General features: G+C 40.3%; 1 protein-coding gene across 4 annotated transcripts in view; it reads left to right on the top strand.

The window, feature by feature from the left end:
- Window positions 1-3,512: 3,512 nt before the first annotated feature.
- The window catches only part of EGF (epidermal growth factor), a 196,526-nt gene continuing 185,062 nt past the window's right edge, over window positions 3,513-14,976 (top strand). For 2 of the 4 annotated variants that reach the window (XM_073602404.1, XM_073602394.1), the window contains exons 1-2: window positions 3,516-3,849; window positions 3,979-4,057. The gene's annotated coding sequence lies outside the window, so the exon portion shown is untranslated. Of the gene's footprint in view, window positions 3,850-3,978; window positions 4,058-14,976 lie in introns of all 4 variants that reach the window. The other 2 variants (XM_073602421.1, XM_073602430.1) reach the window with 2 other exon arrangements.

Raw genomic sequence — 14,976 nt, 5'->3', positions numbered from 1 at the left:
AACGAAGTAACAGAACGCAATGAAGAACAGCAAGGTCTGTGAAGAGCGACCTAAAAAACACTAACGAACGAACAAGAACACACTGACAAGTCAACGGTACTCGCTGCACGCACTGAAGTGCAGATACAAACCCACAAGCACAAACTGAACCACAGAAAACGATCTGAAAGCCACGAGTCTGAAAAAGCGCAAATCGTCTCTCACCAAACTTTTACTAACACGAGATTAGCAAAAGGAGCCCAAAGGGTGCCGCGCTTGGTTCTGAACTGGCCTTTTCTAGTCTCGTCGTACGTGGTGTACGTGACCGCGTGGTTGGCGATCGGAAATTCCGACAACTTTGTGCAACCGTGTGTACGCAAAACAGGTTTGAGCCAACATCCGTCGGAAAAAATCCTAGGATTTTGTTGTCGGAATGTCCGATCAATGTCCGACCGTGTGTACGGGGCATAACACTTCTGTTCAATGTGATAATGCTGCTCCTTAACCGCTTCTTGTCCACCGTATGTTTTTAAATGTCCTTGGACGGGAAGGATGATATCTCGGTCATCATTGCAGCTGCAGCAATGACCAAGATATTCTCTTTTAGGGCCGACAATTCTGCACAAAGTAAAAGTAATCCTAGTGGCTAATGATTACTTTTACAGGCGGCAGAAGAGGGTCTCCCATGGGATCAGAGAGCCCAGTAAGGATGCGATTGGAGGCATCCAGCTCTAGGCACACAGTGAGAAGAACGGATGTTGTTCCTCTCACTGTGTGATGTCAGAAAAAGGAAGGCGATGAGGATTTAATCACTTCCCGTTTCAGTTCTTTGCTTACCTGGCCGTTACCAGCCGGAGAAGCAGCCAATCAGACCGATCTGTGTCTGATTGGCTGTAATAGATCTCTCTAAAAAGAGGACCTGTAATGGCCCATGTTATGACAAGGAATGTTGTTAATTTTAGGGTACCGTAATTTGGCACCATTCCATGTGCAGATGCAATTTTATCTATTTGCTTGGCGTAACATCATCGTATATATTCTACCAAACAATTGGGTATTATACTGTTTTTTTGTGCATTAAAATCCATTAAAGTGTATTTTTTTCAAAACAATTGGCTTTTGAAAAACCGCTGCACAGATATCGTGTGATTTAAAAATATGCAATTCCCACCAGTGACATTGTACAATCCCCTTTAGATTTACCAAATTTATATAATAGGAGGAAACACCTATCTAGCCAATCACTCTATATCCAATCAGACAGGCCCTTGCACTACATAATTGATGGCAGATCTAAAGGAGATTGTACAATCAGATTGTATAGTGTATGGCCACATTTATACACCTAGAATTACTAGTTGAATTTTCAGTGCCATTAATTGTTAACAACACACCAAACACAGAAGCAAACACACATTTTGCCATGTGAAAAAACGAATGGCAAATGCTGCACAACGCACAGTAAAAAACACGGAACCTACAAAATGCCAACATGTCCCATGAGCCACACATAGAACAGCCCATCTAAATCAACAAGCTGCCCTATGCGGGTCACAGGAAAAACGAGACACAAAATATGTACTCCCACTATGCTAGATGTGAATGGGGCCATCAGAAATGCGCTGCATCTAAAATCGCAGTAAAAAACGTACCAAGCTCGGCTCTAAAAAAAAGGTTCTGAAGCTTCTTTGGGGCAATTGCTGTGTGTAGGGTGGCCCATTCAGGTGGTGATGTGTGATGAGTGAAAATGCACCAAAACGCCTCCCACAAAAAAAAAAAAAAAAACGTATGTGGGAATGCGAGTTCCCACTATGCAGAGATGTGAACAGGGCTTGACAGCTGAGTGTTTCTGTCCAATCCCTTCTATGTACTTGTATAAAGATGGCCATACACTATGCAATCTGATTGTGTATTTAGTGACGATCACTGATTGATTGCATCTCATTTAATAAATGTGCAGCTGGGAGTGGGTGGGTGGATGATGCAGGGTGTGTGCTAATGAGGTCAGCTGGTCAACTCCTTCCTGTGTCATATCCTACAGTTTGTAAGGACGTAAGACAGAAGCAATAGATACAGTTGGAATCATGGATGGAGGACAGTAAGGTCCGTGTCTGTAGATTTTATGGAAAGCTTTGATATTTTTGCAAAAAAAGTACATGAATGCTATATTGGTACATAGGGGGGCGGGAATTTAGAAAAAAAAAAAAAGGTGAACTTAGCCTTTAATGCATTCTATGCATTAAGGTGAAAAGCCTTCTGTGATGCAGCAGCCCCCCCCCCCCAAAAGCCCCCCTTTTACTTACCTGAACCCGGTCTTTCCAGCGACGGGGATGAGCACACCAGCTCCAGCCGGTGTCTCGAGTCCCGATTGGATAGATTGATAGCAGCACAGCCATTGGTTCCTGCTGCTGTCAATCCAATCCAATGGCACGGGAGCCGGGGGACAGGGCCGAGTCCTGCTGTCTGTGTCAATGGACGCAGCAGCAGGACACGGGAGCACGCCTCTCCAATGGAGCACTTGAGATGAGGAGGAGCCAGGAGCGCCGCTGAGGGACCACAGAAGAGGAGGATCAGGGCCAAAACCAACTGCACAGAGTAAAGTATGATATTTTTTTTTTGTTTTTGTTTTGTTTTTGAAACTAACCTTTAGATATCCTTTAAGCTGCAATATATTATATTTTCGTTCTTGGTATAGATACACTTTAAGCCTTCTCAAACAGGTTCTCGTTAAAATTGACAGAAGTAGTTAATCTATAGCATAAGTAGTCAGGAAGTCATCTGAGCATTTGAAAATACTACTCCCCACAGTATCAGTCTAATTTAAAATATTTCTTACCTAGCTTGTACATAAACCACTTTTAAAATTTTTACATATAACAACGTAGAATTTCCGGTGGCCCTGTCAAAAGTTATTTATCTTTGCTTGTCATTTATTTTATTTCCTATAGGGAAAATTTGGAAAGTAAAAAGGAATTCAGGTGATATGTTTCTTGATACTTCTCATTTGTAGTCAGCATCTATATATTGCACTGTTCCCCTAAAGTAACAGAGTCCAAAATGTTATGTTAGCTACAGAAATGGCTGAATTTCATGTACGTCAGTGGAAATGAAGAAGGTTAATGAATGTATTTAGGGTATGAATGGCCAGTGAAGCGCATAGATGTTGTCATTGTTCTGCTGTACAATGTTCCTGCTGTGCTGAAAGACGCTGGAGAGTAAAGGATCTTCTTAGATTTTTGTATGTTCTTTCAAGAATGTATGTGACAGCGTACACACGATCAAATGCATTCTTGATACTTCGCAGCTACTCAATGAGCACAGTTGTAGAGCAGAGATGTTCACATTGTACATAACCTTTCCTTGTCCTTCTTTCCCTTTTTTGAGCAGCATAATCTGCAGCTGTGCCCCCTCACAAGGGTGTGTTCGGTAGCTAAACTTGAATGCCAAGCTCTTGGATGTCTGTTACTTCCCACAGTGGCATTTGGGTCACCGTCCAGTCCTTTGGCTTCCTTTTGCAGGCAGCTGGTGAATGTGTCCTACACTGCTCAGGGTCACACCATGTGATCAGCCTTGAAAGCTGAACTTGAAAGTTCTCTGTTTCTTTAATGTCTGCTCACCTTTTACTAGAAAATCTTAGAGTGGAGAGAGAGGAGCCTTAGAACCCAGCTGGGAATTCTGCTGAGCAAATGCTAGATGGGAGCTATGGAAAAGAAATGTTGGCGATTACAGCACATTCCCCTACTGGTGTCATAATTTAAGCACGTCAACTAGTTTAGAACTGCAAACACACCCTAAAGTGCGTTCCCTTGCCCAGCTGGCTGACTATGCCTTTCATGTTGGACTACTACTTCATGGCTTCGTACTGCATAGGTAAGCTAAATATTATCTGTCTAGTAGTAATATAATACATTTCTTTAATAAAGCTATAATTAGACCTACACACCCCATTTAGTTAAGTGCTGTGTGAGCAAAATGATCATTTCTTGTTTCCTCCTTCAGGAGAACAGAACAATTCTTATCTATGTGACTTAGCAGACTAGTGTTGGGAAGACCAACAGTCACTCAAGGAATGCCCTTCGTGAGTATTACCCAAAATGTTTTTAGCTTTGATATTAAATTTCTGTAAATTATTAAAAATAATATTATTGTGATATTACACCTGATGATTTATCAAGCCTATTTAAAGTATAACTAAAGGCAAAACTTTTTATTTTAGTTTTGGATTGAGTGAAGATGGATTAGAACACCTGTCAGGTTTTTTTTACTGGCTGTGTCCCCATTAGGGAGATTCACCCATTCTATTTGTTCTGTTCACTATTATCACTGAAAGTGAAAGTAAAAAAACCCCCAAAGTAATAAAGGGGAAATCTTCTAATGGGGACACTAGTTCTGGTGAATGAGGAGAGGGGGGATTCCCTTAAATTGCTGGGATTTCCTCTCACTTCCTGCTTTGGCTACGGGACAGGTAGTGAAGGTTAGTCTCCCCATTGGGACTAAGATGGCAAAAAAAGAACTGACAGATTTTCTAACCCTCCCTTATTCTGTCTAAAATGAGAAAAGGTTTTGCCTATAGTTCTACTTTAAAACAGGGCAAGGGCAGTAGGGACATTGCAAAGGTCTTAATACGCTAGGGAAAACTCTGGGTACTCTCCTAGGGAAAAATTGTAGCACTGAGTATACTGTAGCAACTGAATGGGGTATGGCCAAACTATGGCAGTGTTTTAAAAGAGTATGATTAAAAAGTTCCTAAGCTGCATGTTGTAGCCCTCAGGTAAAGGAAAGGTAAGCATTTGTGCGTTACAAACATTCATTTCCAATGAAAATTCAGCTTTCATCTAATAGTGTTACACTCTGGCTGGCCTTTTAAATTAAATTAAAGTTCATGTAAAGCCATTTTTTTAAGTTTGAGATAGAGTAGGGAAAGGTTAAAGGATGAGTTCACTTTAAAAAAAAAAGTAAATTTTTTTGCAGGTAAAAGCATTGCAATCCACTTTGCACTACAAGTGCAAAGTGCACTTGAAATTGCACTGAAAGTGCACTTGGAAGTGCAGTCGCTGTAAATCTGAGGGGTAGATCTGAAATGAGTGGAAGCTCTGCTGATTTTATCATCCAATCATGTGCAAGCTAAAATGCTGTTTTTTATTTTCCTTGCATGTCCCCCTCGGATCTACAGCGACTGCAATTTCAAGTGCACTTTGCACTTGTAGTTTGCATTTGTAGTGCAAAGTGGATTTGCCTTTAGTAAATAACCCCCAGTGAATTACCTTTGCGCTCGACAGCACCATGATAGTTCATTGAAAAGTACAAGCCAGCAGCTGCAAAGGATGTCGGGACTTGTATTAAATTCATACACAGAACTCTATATGTGAATGATGTGGCCGTGTGAACGGAGGCAAGCTGTTTTCAAAAAGTGACAGCTTGTACGGGAAACTTCTCCCCGTACTTATTGGATATTAATGGTGCGCTTGTTCAAACCTTGTGCCAATACATAATTATAACCCAAAAATTATTTTAGGATGACAATTGACAAATGTTAATAAAATCAAATAAAATAAAAATAAAGGTAGAAATATGTGCTATATAGTCCTTAATTAGTCCATATCGTGCTCACATCCACTATAGTGATTCAACAGGTGAAAAAAACAGTCCATACAAACATATACAACAGATTGCTGTAAGTAAGTAAATCAATCCTCTATTGCCAACAACATCCACGTCTAGAGTCCTAGTGCCATGTGATCCTCCATGCAGGAAGAAACAAACTATCCTCCACCAACCACCAGTAAGTGAATTGGCCGCTCACCCTTTATATGTGACCATAAAGGTCATGTAGCACTTTCAAAATATGTTGCTCTCCAGAATTGCGCATACCACTGGATCAATGAATCCCATTGGTACAGATCCCTCTACTGGATATGGTCTGGGTCCGCTCTGCTCACCTCTGTTCTGGTTTGCTGGTACAATGTAATATAAGATCCCTTAGAACCTTCTTGTTTTCTTGACCAGCAGTTCTACTACCACTACTGACCGGCGGCTGCAGCAGTGCAGCAAAGGTGAACATATCCTTAAAAACGCCTATCAGGTTATTTTTTTTAACTGTCTGGGGAGATTTCCTTGAACTTCCTAACTTCTTGATGCAACAGGAAATTAGAGAAAATCTCTGAATGAACAGAAAACAAACAGAATTCCCATATTAAGCTCGGTATACAGGTATCGAAATTTGGTCGGCTGAATTTTGGTACATGTGTACCTCTACCTGTTCAATAGAAAACAGTTGTTAGACCAGCTTCTGTCTAACGATCCTGCTGGAAATCCAACATTTGATCAGCATCTGCAGCCAATGGCTGCAGCTCTGATCAGTGTTTTCTGACAAGGGGTGGTGGTCATTCCCTGCTGTCAGAATACAATAGCGTGATGGGGGAGAACTATGCATCCACATCACTTGTGTGGATGCAGAGATCTGTGAGTGTTTTTAGTTCAACCTGCTGTTTGTGTACTCTGCTTTAGAGCGTTGCAAATAGAACAGGTGTCCCGGTTTGAGGATTTTTCTTGACTTCTTGCTCTGGTGTCCACTTTAAAATTTTGGATTTCCCATCACTTACTCTGTTAGGGACAATGATCACCAAGGCATAAATTTCCCAAACAGGATGCAGTCTGCAATAAAAATGTGAGATGAAATCTAACCACTTCCCACTCTATCAGAAACTAAACAGAAATGTTTTTACATACACTTAACATTAATACCCCCTTTTTTGTGTGATTTATACTGTGGGCCTGGCTGACTGGAACTCAAAGTAATAAACTGGCCCAAAAACTCTGCTTAAAGTGGTTGTAAACCCTTACAATCCACCTTTGACTACAGGTAAGCCTATAATAAGGCTTACCTGTAGCTGCCCCGGATATCTCCTAAACCTGCACGGTTTAGGAGATATCATTTGCTTCAGTGAGTGTGCCGTTACTGGCGGCTCCTGCGCGCATGCGCGGGAGTGACGTCATCCCGGCTATGCTATGCATACTAGCTCATTATGCCTTTGTCTTGCAGGTCTTTTTTTTTTTTTCATGTGGGTTTACAACCACTTTAATACTCAATACCAGTCTTAAGAAGCCATACTCATTTATATCTGCAATCTCCTTGGGTTGGATATTAGGCTGTTTAGTTAGGCCATCACCCTACATTATTATTATACAGGATTTATATAGCGCCGACAGTTTACGCAGCGCTTTACAACCCTATATAGTTTTTAGTATATCTCAGGGGTATTTTATAGAGATTGTACAATTAGACCAATGTGTGTGGCCAGCTTTAGGCCTCATGCACACAGGGCATTAGAACAACGAGCTGCAAAGCCACTACCAATGCCAGGAAAAAGCTGTAAAAACATGCTTTTAGTAGCTTTTTGCATTGGTGTTAATGCACGTTTAGCCGCGCTAGCTTTTAGCAGCTTTTCTCTGACTCTATTCAAAATCAATGATTACCTAAGAGAACCCATTGATTTGAATAGAAGTCGCACCACAGGTCATCATGATCCGACTTGCGGGATGCAGCTTGTGCGCTGATGATCTTGATGGGAAACTCTTGCCAAACTGAAAAAAAAAACTGGCGTGAAGAACACTTCACTCTCTGCTCCTTAAATCACTAGTTGTATATAAGAACACACCGAATTTTGAGCCTCCCTGGGTGCTCTACTTGTAAAATCATCTTCAAATACTTTTTTTTATGTTTATACCAGCGGATTGACAAACTCAAACATAGATCTGCTATAATAACCAAACTATTTTATTGTTCTACAGAAACTTTGTACTACTAAACAACAAAATATTTATTGAATAACGTATTTTCTTGCTTTAAGCAGTTAGCCGGTGCTCCATCCACAAAGTAGTGTCTCTCATATGGGCAGCTGATATGAGGAATTTTTACAATTAGCACTTCATGACCCATGAATTGTACTGTGTGTTTAGTGCATCTGTAAGGATTTTATTAATTAGCACTGTGGCAGTAAGTGAAGTGTGACAGAAACACAGCTGATAACATTTGTAAGGTTGTTGTGTGGGAATATACAGTATCTCACAAAAGTGAGAACACCCCTCACATTTTTGTAAATATTTTATCACCGTATATACTCGAGTATAGGCCGACCCGAATATAAGCCGAGGCACCTAATTTTACCACAAAAAACTGGGAAAACGTATTGACTCGAGTATAAGCCTAGGGTGGGAAATGCAGCAGCTACTGGGTAAACAATGCCCATCTGCAGCCTCACTGTGCCCATTTACAGCCTCACTGTGCCCATTTTCAGCCTCACTTTGCCCATTTGCAGCCTCACTGTGCCCATTTGCAGCCTCACTTATTTTATCCCCTTCCTGACCAGGCCATTTTTTTTGCGATAAGGCACTGCATTGTTTAACTGACAATTGCGTGGTCATGCAACACTGTACCCAAATAAAATCGATTACCTTTTTTCCCCACAACTAGAGCTTTCTTTTGATGGTATTTGATCACCTCTGCGGTTTTTATTTTTTATTATATAAACAAGAAAAGAGCTACAATTTTGAAAATCAAAACAATATTTTTTCTTTCTTTCTTCATCAATTTGGGCCAATATGTATTCAGCTACATATTTTTGATAAAAAAAATCCCATAAGCGCACATTGATTGGTTTGCGCAAAATTATAGCGTCTACAAACTATGGGATAGATTTATGGACTTTTTTTTTTTATTTAAGCGATTTTTAGCGTGACTGCGACATTGAGGCGGACAATTCTGACACTAAGTGACACTTTTTGGGGACAAGTGACACTAATACAGTGATGAATGACACTGGCAGGGAAGGGGTTAACATCAGGAACGACCAAAGGATTAAATGTGTTCCCTGGGAGTGCTTTCTTACTGTGTGGGGGATGGTTTAACTGTAGGAAGACAGAGATCCATGTTCCTGCTTAGAAGAAACACAAGATCTCTGTCTTCCTTACGAGCTGAACAGTGATCTGCTTTGTTTACATAGGCAAACTGCCATTCTGCCTCTCTCGGAATGATCGACAGGTTTCCGCCGGACCCGCTGATTGGCTCCCCCTATGCCCAATCACAGTGGGAGAGGGGCTCTGGTGGCGCATGTGCATGCCCCAGAGCTGCAGAAAAAAAATCATGTACAGGTACGTACGTCAAGAGCCTCCCTGCCATAGTATATGTACATGGGGTGGTCCTTAAGCAGTTAAAAAGTTCTGTAATTTTACCATCCTGATAGTGTGGGGGGGGGGTTGGGTTGGGGGTTACAGAAAACTGTGCAGACATACAGTGTGCCTGTATGCCATGGTCTGTTCAGCCTGAGGCAAGATACAGCATGTGCTTGAGCAGGGGCCATGATTGGGAGAGGGTGTGTGCCAGAGGAAGGCTGTGATTGGTCAGGGGATGACTGAACAAACTACACAGTACAGGCATGCTATGTCTCCGCATGGTGTCCTGTACCTCTGACTGGCCAGCCAAAGGATGAATGCTGACCACGGATCAGATCAGATCAGCTTCTGTGCTTTGTGTGGTCAGTTTAGAACAAGGAAAAATAGTGACTGACAACAGGAAGAATGGTGACATCAGCCAGATAGTTCAGATAGAAGAAACACATGACGAGGATAGAGACTATGGTTTATAATATACACATATGTGAACACACACATAAAAAAAAAATATAAATAATATTTATGGTAATATACACTTTAATTCACCAAAGCATACATATTTTAAAGGCTTGTACTTTTGTTGTCAATACCCACTGATTCTGATAAAACCCTTATGTCTTTACATTTTATTAAAGTACACCTACCAAATAAAGTTGTCTAGAATTACTACTAGAGAAACTTTAATTTGTTGGCTAAAGCTATATGGAGTTTTAGCAGTGCATTCCAGTGAGTGAATTCACAAGGCCAAGTTATTTGTTGCAGACATATTAGAAGCACAAATGTCAGTATCTCTTGTATTGTATTTTGTAGAATGGATTACTTATGTTTTTTTTGTTTGTTTGTTTTTTAGTGGGAAACTGCAAATAATTGTTTATAGTTGCTTCTTTTGAAACTTTATTAGTACAGAAAATGATCTAGTGAAGACTCAAACTTTTAAAAAACAAATCATTGTCTATACAAAAGTTGGAAAAACTAAGCAGACATTTGTGTAACATTTATAATTATATCATTTGTTGAACTTACACTATTACATATTAAACTGTAGATACATTTGGTATTTGTACCACACTTTGACAGAGCTGTGGTCACTTCCAAATGTTGGTAGAGATCAATAATTTGTACATGTCATGTCAATAAACAGCACAATGTTCTGCACTGCATGCTGATTCCAGGGCAAAGATACCCTAAAGTCAGGGGTGTAACTACAGGGCTCTCAACTGCAGCTCCCCTGTACACCTGGATGGGGGGAGGGGGGGTGGCAGCATATAGAGGAACGTATCCTCTACATTTTCCTACTACAGCTGCAGAAAGCCTGCTTCTCCTCCACCTGCAGGCATTCAGCAGCTGAAGGGCAGAAATTAAGGAGATTGTCTTCTCTATTTACCAGCCCCGCTGCCCCTCCTATACAGCTTCCTTTTCTTTCTGGTGCCCTGGGCCTTCGTGTGCTCCCCTGGCCCCACATTGTCCCCCCTGCAGCTCTGCTGGCTTCCTCCCTCCCCTCTCGCCCCCAGTGCTGCGGTGGATGGAGAGCAGGGAAGGGACCAGTAAATATGTAATTTACCAGCCTCTTCCATTTCTAAATGGACAGAGTCAGTAATCAGTACTGATCACTGACTCTGCCCATTCAGAGCTAAAGTATAGTAAACTGTGTTTACTATGCTTCAGTTTGTAAATGAAGAGAGACAGAGCTATTCCTGTCCATTCATTCTGTGCAGGTGAGACTGCAGAAATGTAGATTAAGAGCTGCATCCTCAATCTGTTTTCTCTGACTAAAAGGTGTAACATCAGAGGTCTGTTTACACCCCTGATATTTCAACAAAGCCCCCCCAACGGAGCTCCTTAAAAAATTGTAAAAAATAATAAAAAACAAGTTTTGTAAAAAAAAAAAAAATACGGGCTCGGAAGGAAGGGCCCCGCGCTCGGAGGGAATGGGGTCAGGGAGGCCATTTTGATTTCCCACACTGGGGCCCTGAAGTTTCTAGTTATGCTCCTGCCTAAAGTGATTTTTTATGACAGATGAAAACAGTTTTTTCAAATATTTATAAAATAAAAAGAAATAATCAAATCCATAACTAATTACTTTGACAAAATTAAAACCCAAGCCACACATAAATAACATACATTTACATAAATGTATCAGACTATAACTTGCTCTTATATGAATTTTAATAAAAGTTAATAAATTACCATCATCCAGTTATAAACCAGGACACTTTTGATTGTTAAAACTGAACTGCAGGCAAACAGTTAAACACAGATACATATGAAATACAGATACAAAACATATAAGGGATTTGCATTTCTGTCCATACACTGCCACACAGCACAGCCTAATCTGCCTATCTGTTTAGTAACACGTTAAGTTCTTGTCCTTTCCCCAGCCTGTGTGTGAACAGTGAAAGGAGAAGCAGCAGACTGATGAGCTAATCTCTGTCACTCTGCTCTCTTCTCCTATCAGCATGTTTCTTGTTAGCACATAATCCCTTGTGCTGCTTTCTCTCTGTCCTAGTCTGAATTTTTCTGTACAGGCACTCAAGAATCTGATATAATGGTAACTATATATGCCTGGGGTTTAGCTTTAAAGTGTAACTAAATTTAAAAAAACTAATTTTACATATACGCTTAAAGTTTAAGTTCGCAACTGTTGCATCCTGTTGCTTTAAAATCCTGTGTACATTCATCCCCCATAAATACCTTAGAACCATTCCATCAGATCCCCATCTGCATCCCTTTCCTTTATGCTTGTGTCTACAATTCATTCTGCTCTCTCAACATCTCTCTTTGTAGCCACCCTTTCAGATGCTGTGAGAGCAGAGAGTGTAAGTGATGCCAAGTGATAGGCTCTTTCTGCCTCTTACAGCGCTCAGTGGAGCAGCACGCTAGGAGGCTGAGCCAGCTGCCGGTTAGGCATCTGTGTGGATCCAAACAATAAGTCAGGATCCATCCAGGGCCTGGACCTGCTGAGTGATGTCAGCCGACAACAGACTTTAGCCTGCTGTCGGCTGAATATTTGTCACAGGAGTACAGAACTAAGTGCACTCCTGTGACCCACAGGAGAAGTAGGGTCAAATGAGCTTTGGCCATACATCTTCTTTAAGGAGAAAAAATAGAAAAGCACTGGATGAATTGCTGAATAATAGGGAGATAATAAGTAAACCCAGAAACAAGGGTAATATTGTCCTCCTTACAGAGAAATATCAGGTATGGGAAAATCTATTTCCAGAGTTGGAAAGTAGACTTTTTCTAAGATTGGATTTGGCTCCCATGGGGGACATATGTAAAAAGATGAGTATGAGTACATGAAGGTAGAGGAGAACAATATTCTTCTTATGTGCTGAAAATACATACAAATCAGAATGCTGCCTGGCCACCCAATAATTTCTGCTATAGTTAGCCCCAATCATTGAGTTGAAGACTAGGACCTAATGATCTGTCCTCCAGTTTATGTTCAGGATAGTAAGCATATTTTGAAAGTTTGAATTTGACAAAATTTGAACAGGAGAGTATCCCAGTTGAATTATTGTTTGATGATGATATATTGTATACATCAATTTCACACTGGGTTGGCATAGAGGCTGTGGAGTATTTATTACAATTGTACAGACCAGGTTAAAAAATATTTCTAATACATCTACTTAAATTCATTTTGAAAAATAATTATTTCCTATTTGCATATCATTTTTATAGACAAATAAGAAGAGAAACTATGGCAGCCTTATGCACCCCGGTATCATTATCTTCACCTGGGTTACTGGGAGAAAATGTTGGTGAGGGGCGTGCTAGTAAATCTAGCACGCCCCTCACCAACATTTTCTCCCAGTAACCCAGGTGAAGATAATGATACAAATAGCCTATGGCAAAGGTATATTGATGATGTGCTGGTTGTGTTAAAAGGTAGCAAGAGTTTGAAAGATTCTATGCAAAGTTAAATGGGAATCCATATAATATCATAATCTAAAAAACTATAACATGATATGACACATATTAGTAGTCTGAAAGGCTGCATACCCCGAATAACAAAATGTTGTAGGAAAGGAAAATTTCCCCGTGGGGTTTTTTAGCAGCAATTGTGAGTCAACGAATTTATAAAAGAATATTCTGCTAAAAAACCCCACAGGGAAATTTTCCTTTACTATAATATCATAATATAGCATCTCCCTGACATGTAAATTAAATGTAAAAAAAAAAAAAAAAAAAAAAAGGGAATTTTTGCTTCCCAGGATAAAAAAGGAAAGGTCGATATACTTTCAAAAGACACTGGCAGAAAATGCTGTTATCAACTATACAGAGGGTTCCCATGGGACATTTCTTATGCATACATCCAAACTGGATGAAATTAAAGCAAAATGATGGCTTGTTTACACTAGATGCACCATCTGGAATGCGGCAAAATGCACCAGAAATTAACCCAAACACACCAGAACGCATTAAAAAAGCATCAAAAAGGCACCAGAATTCACGTCCTGAATTGAGATGAAGAAAAAAAAGAGGGGGAAAAACACACACCGGAACACATCACTTATGCATGAAAAATGCACCGGAACACATAAAAAATGTACATGCAGAAACGCATCCGGAATGCAGAAATTGTGGTGTGAACCGGCCGTTAAACCCAAAGCCAAACATTTTATATATTGCAACTTACCAATGTAGTGGCTGCAGTATAAACATACCAAAAATTCTTGAGCCACACGCAGGGGCACAGCAGCAATGTGGGACTGGTTTAAATATACATACACCTGACCGCAGAGGTTTAACTAAAACCTTCAGGGCTCCCGTGCAAGAAACCATGAAGGATCCAACAGCCGGGGCCCTTCTCTCTGAACCTGGTGACAAAACGCAAGGGCCTAGTCACAAGTGTGACCCTTGGAACCCTGGTATTTCTTCCACTGGTGTCAATAGATTTCTTTTGTTGCTATTTTATTTTTTTTATTCTTTTTTACCATTTTAATATATATATATATATATATATATATATATATATATATATATATATATATTTATATTTAGGAGACCCATTGGGGGGCTTCGGCGAAATATCAACCTTTGATGTTTCAACTTTGAGACAGAGAAAAGAACCCACAGAGCCTTCAATCTCCATCTCTGCAGCTTCAGCTGCACAGAATGAATGGACAGGAATAGCTCTGTACATAGCTTCTCCTTTTATTCACAAGCAAATGTCAAAAGGACTCAAGGAGACAATGCCTTCAGTCCATCATTACTAGGATAGCTACTGGGCTGCAACCAATGTGCCCTCTAGTGGACTAACTCTAGTGGACTCTATGCCAGGTTTTGTGGACTTTATCACCAATTTTATTAGTGTTTCATCTGGACTCTTATGGTATATATAATTTTAGCTAGCTGTGCTAGGTGGTAAATTATATAGGTCACTAAAATGAAAGGAGGTAATAGCTGCTAGCACAATATTGCTGGAAAAAAAACAATACATGTAAATATGTATACTAGAGCTGCAGTGCTATATATGGATTAGATTGTGACATCCAATTCTACACATAAAAGAGTCCGCACAAGGCCTTTACATCAAAGGCGCTGCCATCACCAACACCCAATCACACTGTCACTTACCATCAAGTGTGGACGCCCACAGCGGAAGGTCAAACACGCAATATGGGACACACTCCAGACCGGGAATCCAATGAAGATGCTTCACCACTCTCCTCTTAATACAACTCTCCCACTCAGCTGATACTCTCCACTAAAATCTCCCAGATGTGTTTTAGGGAAAAATGCAGAATGCATAACATAGTGTAAAAATTTCTCAAAGATTTATTGGTTTAAAAGTATTGCATTTACTTCAATAAAGGT

This window comes from Aquarana catesbeiana, linkage group LG01 (genome assembly GCF_042186555.1).
Source record: "Aquarana catesbeiana isolate 2022-GZ linkage group LG01, ASM4218655v1, whole genome shotgun sequence".
Classification (NCBI taxonomy): Eukaryota; Metazoa; Chordata; class Amphibia; order Anura; family Ranidae; genus Aquarana; species Aquarana catesbeiana.
This window is presented reverse-complemented; position numbering and strand designations above follow the sequence as displayed.